Source organism: Nipponia nippon, unplaced genomic scaffold (genome assembly GCF_047370975.1).
Source record: "Nipponia nippon isolate SJK-2023a ecotype South Korea unplaced genomic scaffold, ASM4737097v1 scaffold_27, whole genome shotgun sequence".
NCBI lineage: Eukaryota > Metazoa > Chordata > Aves > Pelecaniformes > Threskiornithidae > Nipponia > Nipponia nippon.
In genome coordinates, this window is record NW_028262344.1 from 2,585,632 (window position 1) to 2,599,907 (window position 14,276).

The 14,276-nt window shown below is 44.3% G+C and overlaps 1 non-coding gene across 1 annotated transcript in view; it reads left to right on the top strand.

Moving 5' to 3' along the window:
• Positions 1-14,276, top strand: part of LOC104016049 (uncharacterized) — a 161,455-nt gene that overhangs the window by 39,771 nt on the left and 107,408 nt on the right. The window contains exon 9 of the transcript XR_015705975.1: positions 4,788-4,964. This is a non-coding gene — a transcript (uncharacterized LOC104016049). The remainder of the gene's footprint in view (positions 1-4,787; positions 4,965-14,276) is intronic.

The following is a 14,276-nucleotide window of genomic DNA, read 5'->3' on the forward strand; positions in this document are numbered from 1 at the left end:
ATTAAAAATAAATCACCATTGCTTTTAGTTTGATGAAATTACCACTTATATTAAGAGCGGCTTGAGCTGACTCTAAATAATTTTCTGCAGAATGTCACTTTGGGATTTAAAATATTTGATCATTTAAAGAATATGTTGTGCTGCATTTGGGAAAGAAAAGAGTAAAACATGAATCACACATGGATGAATGCAAGACGTTCTTATACTCTCGGGTGCCTGGAGTCTATAAGAAATGAAATTAGCCCTTCTGAAAAAGGGTTGATTAATCCAAAGATGCTCCCAACCACTCAATTCGTCTGCCTTAATCGGATGTGGGAGTCAGTTTTGACTGGCTGGCCAAAAGGATGATGAGAAAAAGTACATTCTGCAAAAAACAAGCTGGGATTCCTTACTGAAAGGCAACTTGATTCCCTGTTTGCTATTGATGAAGACATTTAAATACTCATTTAAGAGATGACCTTTGAACAGAGACGTTAGAGAATGTATATAAAGTAGAAGAAAACAAGAAGCAGCACAACTCTGCAAAGTGATCTGCTAAGCTGAAGCACCTTAGTGACCGAGAAGCAAAGCAGTCTACGTGAGGCGCAAGAACTGAGAGTCACAATCTTTCCCCCCACCCAAAACACAGCTCAGGTTGCACCTAGCTGGTTATACTGAGCCTGAGACGGCTACAAAGATCTCAGTCTTTTCAAATGTGGAAAACAATCTTCTTACCTTAGGGATTTTATTGCAAGTTTTACAGTATTGAGTATTTTTTTCTAAAAATCTCATCTCCCGAAGACATGAACTTAGATGACAGCCATAGCTTTCATTCTTTTTTGTTTCTTTTACGTTGTTAAAGCTAGGCTCCTATCCAGAGTTATTAGAAGTTCAAAACTAAGCCTTTTTTTTTTTTCAAAAAAGCATTTTCTGAATTTGCATTCAGCACTGGAGCTATGGTAGCTTAGGGGAAACGAGAGCTTGAACTCATGAATTTTGAAAGCTTGGGGTTTACAATGCTGCAGAATGACTATTTGTCGAGTACAAGGCCTGATCTGGAAATGCATTTAAGACATGCATGACTTTGAGCATATAAATAGTTGCACAGAAGTCAATGGGACATAAATTTATGAATTTGCCTAAGTGCTTTGCTGGATCTTTGCCTAAGGAACCACTTACCATGAGTTTCAATAACAGAATCATAGCCTTGTTAATCAGCGAACCTCTGGACCAAGAGCGTCAGTGAAATGTGAAATCCAGCTCCATGCCGTATCTGTGCTACTCAGCTTGATTTCATCTCTACGTAAACTCACTCTGCTGTGCCGAGATTTATGTCCCTTGCCTTTTCCAAGAAGTGATTTACAAGTTCCATTTTACACTTGTGAGTGCAACAGAACAGTGCACGATGTAAAGCAGCATCTACAGCAGTCTAGGGGTGGTGCAAATCAGAACTCAGTTCTAGAGGGCAGGCACTGGAGCAGCTTTTTTCCTAGAAAAAGGCAGTTCCAGAACTTCATCAGTGAATTGTGGCTTTCACCTTCCACTTTTCTCGTGTAAAGTTTTTTTGGCAGCAGAGGAGGCTGACCAGAAAAGAGAAACATGAATGACTAAGACCGGTCAGTATTGTCAGGTCTCTGCATGCTTCATTAGTGCTGTCAGGCAAGAGAAATGTGGATTTCACTGTGCAAAAAATCATAAATCACTTTGGGAAATGGAAGCTGGGGTGGGGATACTGGGAAAGGAAGAGAGGGACAGTTCGTACGCTACAGTACCCAGTCGATGAAGACAGAGCCGTTCAGATGGACCAGCGTAAGGCCTGTGCCACCACACAGGGGTGGCCCCACGACTTCATGAAGCCTGTTTATTTCCTGCAATCTCAGATAAGACCATCTATCCCACTTCGGTACACAGGCCTTGTGATGGCTATCTGCACAGGACAAGTTGTGTCTGCTGGGGCAGCTAATTGCTTTGACTGCCCAGCGCTTCTGGGAATAATCACAGCACCTGTTTTAAACTGCTCTGCTAACTATTATGGTTATTAGCTTCGGCAGCACAGGTAGCAACTAGAGGCCAGGTCAGGTCTTCGCTGAGTGAGGCACGATACAAAACCAGAAGAAAAACAGGGTCTCTGCCTTCAGGATATTACAGTGTAAATAAAAATAGGAGCATGGCAATGGGACGGGGCTGTAATACCTTTGATCCTCTACTGCAGGCAATTTTTACGTTGGCATTTCTTTTAAAACAGAAATTAGCAGCGCCCCTCGGGAGATCATGGAACAAACAAAGAGTGCGAGGCAGAACATTCATTTGCTGAGTATCACTTTGAGCTATTCAGCAGATTTGGGTATATTCAATAAATCTGTGTCAGAATTCTTGCACTTAGAAAGAAAAGTGTTGTTACAAGTCAAAAGTATTTTTATGTGTTGTTCTGCACAGATATTTGTTTCAATGAAATAAGAAATGCTACCAAGTCATAATGAAACTTTCCCAAAATCTCTTTGTGTGACCCAGAACTAGCCACTGCTACTTGCCTGAGACGACTACAGCCTCTGTTTACTAATTTTTCTCTTATGTGTCCATGAGGTGTTCTCTGGACTTCAAATGCTTCAAAAAGCATTAAAAAGGGAAGAAGAGCTGCTTTTATGCTGCAAGCGTGGCAGTCCCTCTATTCCCAGAGACCCCTTGGGGTGTGCTCAGCTACAGAGCACAGTGGAATGGGAGCCGAGGGCTCAGCCAGCTGCTCAGAGTGCATCCCCAGCTGAAGCAGTAGCAGGAATGCTGAGCAGACGCTGTAAGGAGACACGGTATATACTCAAGAATGTAAAGAAAGCAAATGCATGGAAGGTTTAATTTATGGAGATTAGCATGTCAGATATATTTTGAGGAAACTTCAGGATTTGAACCAAAACTTTTCCAGGATTCCCAGATACTTTGTAGGTTAAAGGACCTTCAGTCCTTCCTATTCTCACAGCATCCTCTGCTGTGGTTCACACAGAACTGTGTTAACATGAGTCTGGAATATCTCAGCACATAATTATTTATCCTTCAATAAAACAAAGAAAACCATGTCTAAATCTGACTAATATCCTCTCCTCAGCCTGCCAAGTGGGGCCTTGTGTTTTCAGTATTGAAAACCAAGCCTGACTTGCTGCATATTTTGTGTTGCCATGGTTTATGTCCAAATGCAAGGATTTAATTTTGTCCGTCATCAAACCGTGGTTTCCATATGACACCAAGACATTCCTTCCCTCTGCCTGCTGTTCTGACAGACGACAGAATAGAATTAAACATTCCAACTACCACGCTTAAAACGCAAGAGCTTATGTTCCTTTGGCTTTGGAGATCAAGGGGCAGATCTTTAACGGGTATAAATTGTCTTCACTGGAGCTATGAAAATTTACACCATTTACCCCAGCTGAGGTACAATCTTGGACGTCTTTATTTCACAGTACAATTCCAAGAAGATAGATACAGTAGGACTGACAAATAAGATAGACTCTCCTTTTCTTCTCTGCCTAGCTATTATGAGTGATTATTGTGTTTCCTTCTGGAGCAGTTACTGACCAGCCCGACTTATGCCTCTGAAAGCCAGTGAAGAGAAACCCCTCCCCATATTTCTCCACTAACTGCAGCCTGCCCTACATCCCAGCCAATTTCAATTTAATGGCATCAACATTTAAAAAAAGCCAATCCACAGTCTCTACCATACTGAGACTGGGAGTCGAAAAATGACCAGTTCCTTCTCAAAACACCGGCTGGGGTTACAAAGAAGCCTGGGGGAATTACACACGCATCTTACTTTGAAATTTAAGCTCTGGGTCTTGAAAGAATAGGTTTATTCCGCAACTTCACACCCTGAAGGGACAGCTCATTGCCTGGGATTGCTGTGATGTCATCCCTTTAGGGAACTGCTTCAGATTAAGTTAGTGCACAGTCCTAGGTCTTCTTGTGACCTCCATCTCCATCAGAACACCAGTGGTGTGATCCTGGCCTGGTGGGTTTTCAAACGCTCGTGAGTAACAGCAGTTCCCTGTCTGTCCATCCATAGCACTCAGTCAATATGCTGGAAATACAGTGTTACTTCTGAGGGTTGTAGTGAGGCCGAGCTGAAAAATCCCTGTGGATAAGAAGAGGAGATACACTATCCTCAGGAAGGAAAAAAGAGTCCAAGAGGATGATAGTAACAATCCAGCTGGGCCTGCAAGTCAACACCATTCCTGGATTTAGCCAAGAACTCTGGCAGTTTTTGAAGTGCTTGGGATTTCACCCTGGATCTGTAGTCTCAAGAGTGGTTGTTGTCAAGATTTGCTAGGTGTGGTAGGGTGACTGCTGCTGATGCCAATAGTCTAGGAGAGGGGAAGTGAAACCTGCTGAGACTTGGGAATGAAACAAATTTGTATTAATTAGAAGCAAATGCTGTATGTTGGCTAACAGGTTCCAAAGCAGATGTTTGTCAAAATAGCCAAGACATGGGTCATCTGAAAGCAAAAGTTATAAATAATAGGAACTATGTTTCTTGTTATTTCATGTTTTCTCAGGTCAAAACCATGTGTCATTCAGTGTTGGAAATACCATGGAGTGAAACATCTTGTGTTGTTGTGCTATAGGGAGCTATGGGCCATCATTTCTGTGTATCTGACCCATAAACCCAAACCACCGTGCAGTTAGAAACCTGTGCATGGCATTACACGGGCAGCCACAGCCTGCTGAACAGGCACTTAGAGTAAGGGGACGTTTTTGCAGGCAGAGGCTGGTAGCCTTTCTCCACCTATGACCAAATCACTCTCTTCAATTTTATACCCATGCAGATGTCTGTGTGTGAATGGCGCTAGCACCTCTGCGATTCTCCATCCTTCGCTGCAGCCAGCACAACAGAGGACAGGCAGTTCCCTCTGTTCAGTCCCAGGATATATTAGAAGGCGATGAAGAAAGAGATGTGCGTCTGTCTGTGATCCAAACTTTCAGAAACATATCAGTTTTTCCAGGTAAGATTCCTGCTTTTAATTTGTGTTGACACCTAAATTTGGGGTGCCTTATTCATATAATGTCCTTTAATAATTTAACTATGGTCTTCAGATCAGGTAAGTCTTCACTATTCACTCTGAACATGGAACAGCAGGTCCTGAGAGGCTCTTCCTATCGTCAGGGCTGCAGAAACATAAAGACGTGTAGAGCCAAATTCATTGCTGGCATAAATACACATAATCAACAATTTTCAGAAGGACGTACCTGTTTGCTCTTGAAGTGAACGTGGTTTGCTTATTTCCTCTTGTACCACTGTGTGTAATATCCCCACACAAACATACTCTGACTGTGTTCTAGTATTTATATGCGGTGTGGTATATGCTGTGTAAATACCTACGGGTTCAATTGCCAGCACATAAATCAGCACAGTTAAACAAAGATACGGATTTACACTCCTTGCAATTCTGACTTTATAAAGGGGTCAGTAGGAGACAGCTCCTCGGCCTGGCACTTCACATGCAATTACCAACCCTATTCTACAGGCAGGAGGTGGTACAAATGGAAGTGCGGGCATCTAAATCTTCATACCAGGGTTTCTGCATTCAACAGTCAACTAGCCTGTGTGTGGATAAATGTAAAGAAAAAGACATAAAACTAGACTAACAGTCAAACTTCACTTTCCAGATGAAGTGAAATGCAATTTTTCCCCAAAACTTTAAGCAAGTAAAGATAGTTTAGATTTAAAGAATATTGTCCTTTGTTTGTACTTGAATTTGCTTACAAAGAGTGTAGTAAGTAAACATTTTTAAAAGGAAGAAATTAAAAATATGGAGGTGTTGTTCATCTTGGGATGTATCCATGTGACTGTCTTCATGTGTGTGTAGATATTTAGATGTGTGTTTTCTATCTTCAAGATGTGTAAGCTAGAACAAAAAGCCTGTATTTAAAATTAATTTGTGTAAATACACATGTGCATGTAAAGACACCCTGTTATATACACACATTTAGTCACATATATATGTGCATATATAATAATGTTTGTGTACACAAACGCACACAAATTATGTACAGAAAATTAAGCATATGCCCGTCTCACCCTAAAATGATGCATCCCTCCAAGGAACATCAAACCTATTTGTGTCAACAAACAGACCTCTCCAGCCCAGGAAGATACTAATATAGATACACAGTGAAAAATAGAAATCTCTATACATGTAAGGGCACCTACTCATTTATGCATCATTTCTACACCTCTTCCAGGTGCTCCCTCCCACTGTCCCTCTGTCCCTCCCAGGCAACACTCCCCAGCCAGAATCCTATGATCTTTGCCCTCTTTTCCTTCAAATTAAATTTCAACTTTTTTCAAATCTCTGGTAGAGTGACAAGCCAGTGCCAGAACTGTCTTTTAATACACAAAAGCATAAATAATGCCATCCATCAGAGCTGTCACTCAGAAAGATAGATTGCTACTTGTCCAGACACTGGAATGACACAAAAGTGAAAGTTAGAAACTGTCTCTTTTCTTTGCTTGCTTTCTTTTTCTTCTTCTTCTCTCTCCCTTTTTTTTTTTTTATTTGCTGGACTGCTTGATTCTGATTAATGGTGCTGTCAGGGAGGGATTCCGCTTGCCCGGATAATGAGTCAGGAATGTATTCCCTGTCACAAACACAGCAGATGTCAGGGGCAGAAGGGCCCGGGAATGCCAGAAACAATATACAGTTTCTTCCTAGTCCCCTGACAGGCCAATATGCTGCACAAGGTCTAATTTATGTAGACAAAATGCAGGCAAGGGGCTGTAGCAGCAGAGAAACTGTGCTGGGAAGTCTGAACTACAATGCAGCAGGGGAGAGAGCTGAAGGGAGGTAATGAACGCTAGCAGTGGGACTCAATAGCACTGCATCAAATGGCCTTAACAAGAATGGCCCAGGACCACTTTGACTCCATTAAAGTGCACTTTACATCATTATAGAGAGAAATCAAACAGGGCAGAGGGCTTCTGTTTCTTTTAATGGCTCGATTAGGTTATTCACTCATCGGGGTTTGCAGCTGTCATAGTAATGCAGCAACTGCCAGGAGAGGTACAATAGCACTCGTGGCAATGTGGGGCCCACGTCCCCTCTCAAAGTGGAGTGCATTGCCTCGTTCTGCACATTCCCCACGTGTACACAACGACTAACGCAAAGGCAGATTTAGAGGGGATTTGCCAGTCCTAGTGAAAGAATTTCAAAGTGAGTTGTCTCGAGATGCCTTCACTTTTGGGGTTGGCCACCTGGAAGCACTGGAAGGGGGCCAGGTCTTTGCTGAAAGCTGAGCACCTGCCTTTGGCTATCTGGGGCCCTGGCTTGGCATGCCAACAAGAGGAACCCACATTCACTTCAGAGAATGCTGACCTTCCCTCTACTGGAAAGAAACCCATGGCTTTTCAGCTACAAAATGCTGATATCATAAAACTAACTCACACATTGGGAAAATAAATTAGCATTTTGGAGTGCATGCAACTGCACTGGTCTGTTGCACTTTCTGTTCAGCACTCCGGGGCAATTTGGTTTGCCAGCGCTTGTTCAGCACTTGAAGTAATGAGGTCCTGGTCCAGGAGGACTGACACTCAGGGCCGTGTGATGGTGTGTTTCAGTCCCACAAAGCTTCCCTGAAGGTGTTGCCAGGCTGCCTGTACCTATCACAGAATGACTAGTGAAAATATTATTTACAACAGAAGCATGGCTTAGGGAAAGAAAAGGGTTTGATTCAGAGTCCTCTGATGTCTGCCAAAGTTTTTGTATTGACATCAGAGTCATGCAGCAAACTCCTAAGCACTTGGGAAACACCCCTTTCTTGAAGATGACACATTATCTGTCTAGCATCTGCTTAATGAAGTCATGTTCTACTGCAAAATTTCGAGTGGGAAAAAGACTTTGAAACTGGTTGTGCCAGAGGCAGTTTTTTAAGGCCATGGCTAGCAGCAAGTTTCAGAACCGCATGTGGATTGCCCGCCCTTTGGGATAACAGCCTTTTCTTCTTCCACGGTGAGCTGTGGTCTGTGGAAGAGCTTCTTCCCACTCTAATAATAATATAATAATAGCTATTACCAGAACAGAGCTAGTCACTTAAAAGGGATCAATTCCTGTACTGGGGTAAGTGTACTCTTCACCCTAAATCTGTTTCTAGAGCTTTTTACTGTGATCAGTCTGAAAAAGCATACCTTAAGGTATGTATAAGTCTCATCATTGAGCATTTAGTCTTAGTCCTAATACAGCCATTTTACTCTCTGTCTTTAACCAGGGTAAAAATAATGAATAAAAATAAAATGACGTAAGGCATTTTGGTGCATTCAAAACACTTTCTGCTGGCTTCAGCACACTTTAAGTCAATCCACTTGTATTGTGGTACGGCAGCCGTCCATGAACTCTTCCACAAGAGCCTGCTCCAGCTTTCATCTCCCTGCCTCTTTAACTTAATCTGAACCCTGACCCGTGAAAGGTCCCAGTAACTCCTTCCTGAGGAGCAGAAGCTCGGCTCTGACACGATTTTGGCACTGAATGGTGAACGACCTTGAGGTCATAGGATCTGTGGGGGTAGGAGGAGAGCGCGCATATCCAAAGAGGTAAAAATCAAGAATGACAGACAGATGAAAATAAAGATAAGGTTCTGCTACCCAGAATCACCAGATTAGGCCGGAGCTGCTTTGAAGGGGAGAGTGCAGTCAGGATGCTGGGATTGGCAGATTTCATGCCCAAATTGAATAGGATTAAATGGTTAGTCCTGAGTTTTCCCCTGACCCTACCATAAAATCCCATGCAGTATCACAAAGCCACGTGTGTGCAGCACGTATTTCCTATGTATTACATCTAGGCAGCTTGTTTAAAAGTGGCACTGTTCTGCTGAAGTCTGTTTACACTGGTCAGGGAGCTGTGCTAGCAGGATCAGGTTTGCCAGACCCATGCTCTGAGGGGGCACGATGACGCTTTTAGTTACATCGGTGTAAATCCAGCCACTGGGCCATATTTGATTTCATTTACAGCAGCAGCAGTCCAAAGCAGCTCTACTGCAAACACCAGCCTGTTTGTTCAGCAGCATGGATTAGCGTGACTGTATCAGCCTCAGTGAATTAGGCAGCTGTAGAGCTGGCCCAGTGCAGCAACTTCAGCTTTACCAGGGTATGAAGTATATACTCAGTCGCACTCTATTGAAATCAAGCTAGTGACTTCGTATTTACCCAAGTGGAGGCTAAGTGAAATCTCATTTTGGTTTTGTGAGGCTCAGACATAGGTACGAAGTTATCTCTGAAAGTGCTCCTGAAACTACATTTCCTGAAAATGCTTGGAGCCCTTGTCCTCTTGAATCCCATGGTAAAGTCCATTCGGTTTACCCACAAATGATGTCTTTCTGATCTCTAAACCATAAAAGCAATGTGACTAACAAGAAAGGTTGCTTCCCAAGTTGCCTGGCTTAACACAGCCTTGTCCACAACACTAGTTAAAAAGACATTTATTCTAAATTGATAAGGTTGTGCTTTCCCCCCCCCCCCCAAAGCTCAACATGTTTTTTATTTAAAATAGCTTTATTCCTGCTCAGAATGTCCCTAATCAGAACCAGCCTGAAAATAAAGGAAATAAAATTAAAGATTGCAATTGCTTTGGTTTTACAAGCCTGAGGCCTGGTGAGTCTTGCTTCAAGAGAGGGGAGGGGAGGTAAGGGGCTCATTTTTGTTAGTTTTGCTTGTATTACACCGATCAAAGCAGCATATTGTAAGTAAGCGCAAGTGTGGATTTAGAAAGTTAGCACATTAAAATAGCTGTGAGTGACATCAGATTGCAAGAGTCGGTGCTTGAAGGGAGCCCAGAGCACGGAGGTGGGACAAGGCAGGTCCTCAGAGGCTGCCAGGAAGAGCTGAGCGGGACAGGGTGCAGAGACTGAAGGAAGGGGCTGCTTTGATGCTGCAGGTTAGGGATGAACCGGGACAGGAATGCAGGAAAACACTAAGCAGCAAAGCAAAAGTAAATTTACCTAATGTAGCTGGTGCAAAAGTGTATTCCCAGCAATAGGAATGACCCCTTTACTTTCATTTCTCTTCTGTACCCTTTGGTGATCCCCCCTTTAACTGAAACAATGATGTAAGGCTTCACTCTCTCTCCTGCTCTCTTTGTAATTCAAAAAGAGAGCTGGGTCTCACATCCTGCTGGGGGAAAAGAGGCCTGGGCTGAGCTCCTGGCACCTTCTGCACACTGTGATCCCTGAGTGTAATGGAAATCCTATGGAAGCAGTTATGACATGGACATTAGTAACAATACCAGAAGCACTCCTCAGGCTGAGCTGTGTTATGTATTACCGGTGGTGCTGAGAAGAATGAGCGCTGTTTAACAGCACAGCCTTGACTGTGTATTGTTGCATATCCTGTGTTGTGGGGAAGGGAGCATGCATGTGGTGGAAGAGGTAGAGATAAGGCTGTTACAGCATTTATCTTTTTATGCCTTCCATTGTAATGAAACTGCTCTCATGTGGAGCAGAGCCTGCAGTGATGTCTGTGAAAGGGAGTCAGTGACACAGGCAAAGCTGCGCCTGTTTGCAGCAGCATCAGTGCAGAGTAACTCCATTAGATTGAGGCCAATGAAAGGCAAGTCGTAACTCAGCTGACGCTGGAGCCAGGAGGGGCTGCAAGGCTTCGGGAAGTCATGCTGTAGCGTGTGTAATCAGCTGAAGGCTCACAGTCCGCAAAAGGCTGCTGTACCACACCAAGGCTACCCGCCGTACCTGGACAGAGAGCCAGAGCGCGCTGTTGGGAATGGATGACCGCCCGGGCGGTGGTGGGAACGGGGAAGGTGGACTTCCCAGGCCACCCTCCAGCCTGTCTTGCCCCCCTGCATGTCAGCATGAGTAGGCAGCAGCTGAGCATTAAGTTATTTAAGCTGTCACCTGCTGAACTTTGCAAAAGTTGCAGCCCAAAAGATTTATGCTTATCAGAGCCAGCGCAGTTTTGTGTAACCTGAGTCCTTGTAGGACCAGGTCAAAACCTGGTCAGTGTTCAGGCATCTCCCCGACATCCCGTCCCCACAACCCCACGAGAGGGGATTGGATTTCAAACGCACTCTGTGTGTCGTCCTTGAAAGACATAATACAAATAAGTGGCACCCCAGGACCAGGCGTCTGTATCAGGGGGCAAAGGGAAGGGAGAAAAGCACATCTGATCAAAGATGCCCCCAGCCGCTTCGCTGAGGCATGTCCCTCAGGAGGGAGGCTGAAAAGACCAATTTTCACAGATCTCAGCACCAGGAAATAGGCATTTCATCATGAGTTGAGTCATGGAAAGGAGGATTCGGCCAGGCTGCTGCTGCTAAGGCAGAGACAAATGTAATTTATTACCCTGAGGCCTGCTGAGGCTTGGGGAACTCGGGAGGAACATGCAGCATTAAGGAGGCCTGGCCCCCTAGGAGGCTTTTTGGAGAGTGACTAATTGAGATGGGATATTCTCATCTGTCTGAGCACATTCAGTCTTTTCACACATTTGTATCGTAAAACAAACAGCATGTAGGTACTGGGAGAATGGGGCAGCCTTGCAGTTAGAGTGCTGACCTGAAATTCAGGACACCTGGGTTCACTCACAACTCTTGTAGGTGGCTTATGCAATTCAGCAAGTCATTTAATCTTTTCCTCTATCAATTCCCCATCTGCAAGAGCTGATGATAGTAGCACAGTGCACCCAGGTGCTAGGAAATACATGTGTTCCTGTATGCGTCGTCCCAGCGAGTAGGAGGGAGGTGGCAGCGACCCTCCTGTCCGGGCAGGGAGCTGCCGGTTATGCCCATGGGCACTCTTATCTCAGCTGGGGAGACAGGGTCAGCTGTGTCTGCAGTGGACCAGCTTGGAGGCTGCTGCATCAACAGCGCTTTTAGTATAAGCGCAGATGATCAAGAGGTGACACTACAGGTATTTCACGGCACTAAAAATCCCTCACAGGGATTTTTCACTGCAGGTCTCTACTGCTTGTTGAGGTGAGGGCATGACCCACCCTGCCCCAGCCCTCCCCTGTAGAGGTGGCTCAACTGATTTCAATCATGGGTGCACTTGGCTGAACGCCTCAGGTAACTGATAAATAGTCGGGGTTGGTACAGGCAGCTGCTCTGGCCCAAGGGTGGGATGAAGTGGTGTTGTTTGCTGTCCCTCAGCTCCTGTGCCTGTGATAGTTTTCCTGCGGACTCCCCACCTCTGCACGTTCTTACATGTCATTGTTCAGCCTGGTAGGTGTTTTGGATGGGCAGGGCAATGAGGTTTTTGCTAAGGGAGGGGCTACGTGACCTTGCAGGAGTGATTTCACATCGATGTACCATAGTTAAGCCAGCACTATAGCTGAGTCTCCTGTGCCTGCGCTGCAGGGGAGGAGGGCTGGGAAGTCATTAATATTTCTGAAATGTATTAAGAATTTTCAAATTAATGGGGGCCTTTTATGGCTGTGCAAGGTACTGGGTATTTTTCACGTGTGTGGTGATTAACTGATAGTATTAAATGCTGAAGCCCACCACTTCCCATATGTGCAAGCGTGTGCGTGTGTAGCAAGGCCAGGCAAATGACTAATGCAAACCTGAAGAGAGACAGCAGAGCATATTGTAAAGATCAACCCTATTTCAGCTTATGTTCAAATCGGAAATGCCAGAGATTGTTTCATAGTCTTCTGCAATGTTCATTATAAAAGTCCCCAGATGGCAGATGGCTATTAGCTCACTGTGACCTATATAAATGTCAAACGTAAAGCTATTGCCCCAGTGAAAATCTCAAAATAAATAACAACAGGAGGGATGCTGTTCTGCTGCCACCAGGATTTATGGATTATGAATTCATGCTAATTCATCCCAAAGCTGGCAAAAGGAATGAATCTTGTCCTTTTGGAGGAGTTCACTTAACACCTGCTTGCAGATGAATTCGAGTCCCCCATGCCTGATTCTTCACTGATCTCAGCTGTGTCCCCCTCCAGTCTTCTGCAGCTTCCCCTGGCGGGGCAGCTGGTTCCTGGGAAGAACAGGGTGTGCGCGGGGTGGTATCGATTAACATGAGACAATGCCAGTGTCACTCACCGCTGACAGCGGAGACTTCCCTTTGTTTGCCAAAATTGTGTAACAACAACTTGAACAGTGATTTCAAATTGTTTTCTTTGCCCTTATTGATCACTGTGGCACCTGTCAATCAGAAAAGGTGTGATTTCTCTCTAGGTTCTTAGGTAGTGGTTGTATGTTTGTAAAAACCACTTTGTGCTTGTAAGCACACAGTTGCTTACATTGGTTTGTTTGGAGGAGAAGGGGTAGAGGAAGGGGGGCTTTGTTTGCTCAGTTGTTCTGTTATTATGTTCTCATAAATAATCAAAAGATGAATAACACACACCATAAGTAATTGCAGTTTCTGTAGCAAAACTTTCCCTGTCCTACTTATTACTATCAGAAAAGAGCACGATGGAACAGATGCACTTTGTAGAAAGCCTAGAAAATTAGCTGTTATACCTCACTCCGGTCTCACTTGCAGCACCATCCGTCTGTGGTAGCTGTGTCACTGGAGCTGCTCTGAAACAGCGAGGAGCAGTCTCGGGCCCCGCCGCTGCAGCAGTTGCTGACCCGTTTTGGGTCAGCTGGATCCCACGTGCCCATCCTGCGGCCTGGGACCGATGAATACGGGCACTCTCCTGGGCATCTCGGGTGCCTCGAGCAGCTCCCGGTGAACTGAAGTGGTAAACAACTCTGTACAGCAACAGTGCATGCAACCTATAAGCTCCTAAGTATGCTTAGGGCCTGGCTATATGGGGAGCCATGAGGAGTAACTAATTGTATGAGATTACAAACAGAAGTTCAAGGCTGTTAAACCCCCATGTGGTTGCTCTGCTTCAGAATAATGTCTGTAGTTTGCTGCCGCTTCATCTAACCACAGAGCTTTGATGTATGCACATTAACTTCATACTTCGGCTTCATTTGTCTCAACTTCCCTCAATGTACCCTGTAGACAAGACCTTTGAAAGGAAAAGAATTGTATTCATGAGTTTTGAGGAATTTGTCCTAAATGGCCATTTTAGGATGATGGGCTAGACACCTTGGCAATCACCATTTAGTATGTTCATTTATATTTATGTTTCTACAGTGTTCAGATGCCTCGGGTGGCATCAAGGACGCACAGTGTTCAGCAATGAGCAAACTCAGAAGCAGGTTGTTTTAAAAAAAAAAAAAAAAATTGTGGAATTTGAAAGAGTTGCTTTTTTTTCCCCCCTCAAAAACAGTTTTTGCAAAACAAGTTGTTGCTGCTGTCAAAATTCTTTAAGTTTCACCAACATAAATTATGTTTTGTTTTTTTAATATATTGCT